Here is a 3,737-nt window from a genome sequence, read left to right as displayed (position 1 = left end):
AAAAAAAAAAGAATGTCTTCCTTGTTGTCACACTGGTTCTCCAGCATGTCTTTATCCACAAGAAAGGAAATTAAGTAGGGAGAACTATGTTGTTGTTAAGTGTCATCAAGTCGTAGGCAACTCATAGTGACCCTATGAACAAAAGTCCTGGACACCTGTATAACTTTTTGTGCTTTCTCCAAGTTCATAGGGTTTCCAGGGCCAAGCTATTATGGAAGTGGATATCACTCCTGCTTCCAAGCTTGTTTTAATTGGGGAGCGCCACCAAACACTGTCCACCATGAGTAACCATTCTCGCATTTGATTCATCAGTGTCACAGTGTTTTGCTTCACAGCAACCACGATTTACCTCCATACAGCAAGTGGACATACCAAGGTTACATGACCAAGGTTACACGACCTAGAAGAATGTTTCACAAAAAACAATTAAAGGCAGGCCTGAGAGCCACAGAGTAGAGTCACCACCTTTGGCTTGGGAGCATAGCTTTCTGTCTGCTAGGTCAACTGCTCTCTCTCTCTGCTGTTGTTAAGTGCCATCGAATCAGATGTAAATCAAGTAATTGCTTCAACAGACTGGGATATTTGGAAAGGCCATGGTCCTGCAAAATTCCTCTCAAATAGTTCTATTCCCTTTCATTATGTTGTATATGAGCTTGATCATTTCCAGAGTATACTGGACTTATCTCTGCAATACAAGAGGATCTTTGTAACCAGTGGTATTAGAAATGACAAAGTATCTTTGGTTCCAAAGATAGTTATTTCTCAGGACTTCATTGAGAAGTTGGTCTATATACTGTAGTTCATCATTCCAAAGTTTAAATTCCTGAATAAACCCATTGTCAATGCTGCCAGACATGGTAATTCTTTGCATCCCGATTAAGAGTATCAGCAATAAATTCAAGTTCTTGAGATAGCCTTTCAGCTAAAACTTGTCTATGATGCCAAACTTGATAGTTTTGGGGTTGTTCTTTAATTATTGCAGTGATATAGTTCATTTCTTCATGAAGATCCTTTAGAAGCCACTTTAAGAGGATTCTCTGAAAATTACAAACTGTGTAATTAGCTGCATTTAATTCAATGACATCTCTTGTTAGCTTAAAAGCCTATTCACTTTTTTAATTACGCTGTGGAACAGCCTGGAAATAATCATAAACACCTCTAATTTTTCTGTATAAATGATCTGGACGAATGGATTAGAACCATCATTCTGTGTCACTGGATCTTTATCAGTCCATTCTGCTCTGTCCATCAATACTAGTAATTTTGAACCTTTTTCACTGGACTCGTTACTAAATAAAAGGCCGGTGGTTTGATTCAACTCAGAAGTACCTGTACATAGGTGGGTGAGTCCAGGCTCAGAAACTCATCGTCTACTGGCGATAACAATGCTTCTCCCACCTCGGATGCTGTCTCTTCCCCGAATTGATACTGTTGCTGTGACAGCAGAGGGGGCAGCTGGAGTGGTGGCTGCTCCGGCTGACCATACTTGCTGCCCTACACAGCCTGTGATTCCTTCAGTCACCACCATCTTGTCTGAGTCCACAGCGGAGGAGCCAGCGAAGGACCAAAATCTCAGTTTTACATCATCTCATTCTTTCCACACAGCCCCATCAACCTGGACCATTTCTGAAGCCTTGACCATACCTGCCATCTGCTGAGGAATTACAAGTACTCAGGCAACCAATCACAGCACTGCAGAGATGGGCACAAAGCTGGGGTAGCTTGTGGTGTAAGATCTGTAGGGCCATTTGAAGGCAATTTGAAGGCTGGAGATTTTGTCAGTGATAAACACTGTGGGAAAGGGCAAAAACAACAAACGCAGCTTTCTCAAAATCGAGACAGCTTACCTCAAGCTTTAAGCAACACAGTGTAAGGGACAATATCTACAAAGGGTCTTTAGAGACTACTTAGCAGTAACAAACAAGATAAAACTTGAGGCTATGAGTAAGGTTCGTCTAAATAAGGGTAAGCCCATCTACAGATGGGTTACAGAGCTCTCTTCTGCTTTTCTCTTTACCAGCAATGTCCTTGAGAAAGCAGGCACTCAAGTCTTGAAGGCAATTCAAGAAGGTTTCAGGGACTTCAAAAGCAGGAGCCTTACCTTCCAAGGCTGAGGATTTCTCTACTTCTACAGGAAAATCAAGAACACATGCAGTCATGAGATCCAACTACCATCCAGGAGGGAGATGAATCCCACTGATAAACAGAGATGTAGCTTGGGGATACAGAAGAGACACGGTATACCTGAATGTTTATTCACATCTGCATAACTCAACTAAATGTGTCTTTCCGCTTTGATTTTTCTAAAAAAACTTCTACCAGCTTCCCCATGGTCTGTAATGAGGTAGTCCAAACTCTTCCAACCAGAAACTTAAGGCAATTTAAATGAAGCTTTAGTTAAATTCTTTTTTCTCAGAGCTTTTAAAATGTAAGTAATAGTCTCCATCTCAATACTTTGGGTATGTTGCCAGCATGTTGGAGAAGGATGCTTGGAAGGCTGGAGGGACCGCGCAGGAGAGGAATACCCTGGAAGAGGTGAATTAACACAGTAACTGGGGTAATGAGGGTAGGTGTGTTGGAGACAATGAGATTAGGTTAAGATAGGGAAGAGTTCAGAGCTATTATTGTTCATAGGGCCGTTATGCAACTCTACTGCATATAACAAGAAGTACTCGTCTAGGAGTATTAGATAAAATCAACTGAGTGGACATCAACTAAATTTTTTTTAATGAAATGTTATGTGCTGCTGAATAAGAAATAATTAAAAAGGAAAATAACACAGAGCAAACTGCCTGTAGAGATGTTGTTAAGTGCTGACAAATCATGTAGAACTGATAGGGACCCTATAGATGTGAATCTTGTTCTATCCTCCGTTATCCTTACCATCCCAAAAACATTTGAACCCACTGCAGCAGACACTGTATCAATCTATCTCATTGGGGGTCTTCCTCTCCTTCATTAACCTTTCACCTTTTCAAGCAAGATGTCCTCCTCCAAAATATGTCAGAGTAAACTTGACCATCCTTGCCCCCAAGGAGCACTCTGGTTACACTTTCTGCAAGACATCCATCTGACTGTTCTTTTGGCAGTTCCTGGGATATTCAGCATTCTTCTCTAACACCACAACTCAAAGGAATGGATTCTTCTGTCATTCTTATTCATCATGCGGTTCTCAGATGCACAGCAGGAGATGGGAAAGACCGTGGTTTGAATGTGATGCACCATAGTCTTAAAATGTACACCACTGCTTTTCAGGACTTTGGAAAGATCCCTCACAGAAGACCTTTTCCAGTGCTCTATGTCTCCTGATCTTCTGACTGCTGGTACCAAGGATGTTAACTGCGGATTCAAGCAAGAAGAAATTGTTGACAATTTCAAATCTTTTCATTTCAAATCTTTTCTCCATCTATCATGATTTTGCCTATTCAGTGGTAAGATTTTTGGTTTTGGGGTGTTGTTTATTTTTTACTTTTTATTTTAGGATTTTTAAGTTGAGATATAATCCACATTTCAGTCTGCAGTCCTTGATCCTCTGCAGTAAGAGTCTTAGGCCCTCTCTGCCTTTAGGAAGCAAAGTTGTGTCACCAGTCTAATACAGATTGTTGAATAAAACAGGTTATTGCTGATGCCACATTCCTCTTTATAAAGTGCACCTTCTTGGATGACTTCTTCAGCAAATAGAATGAACAAGTATGGAGGATGAATAAAATCCTAATGCACACCTCTCCTGATTTTTA

General features: G+C 40.7%; 1 pseudogene; it reads right to left on the bottom strand.

Annotated features, from left to right (window-relative positions):
- Positions 1-11: 11 nt before the first annotated feature.
- On the bottom strand, positions 12-1,528 carry LOC102863038 (annotated as a pseudogene).
- Positions 1,529-3,737: the final 2,209 nt, after the last annotated feature.

The sequence above is a fragment of the Elephantulus edwardii genome, unplaced genomic scaffold, assembly GCF_000299155.1.
Source record: "Elephantulus edwardii isolate Elephantulus edwardi_28Jun2011 unplaced genomic scaffold, EleEdw1.0 scaffold00026, whole genome shotgun sequence".
Lineage (NCBI taxonomy): Eukaryota > Metazoa > Chordata > Mammalia > Macroscelidea > Macroscelididae > Elephantulus > Elephantulus edwardii.
The sequence above is the reverse complement of the archived record's forward strand: the minus strand, read 5'-3'. Positions and strand labels throughout refer to the sequence as shown.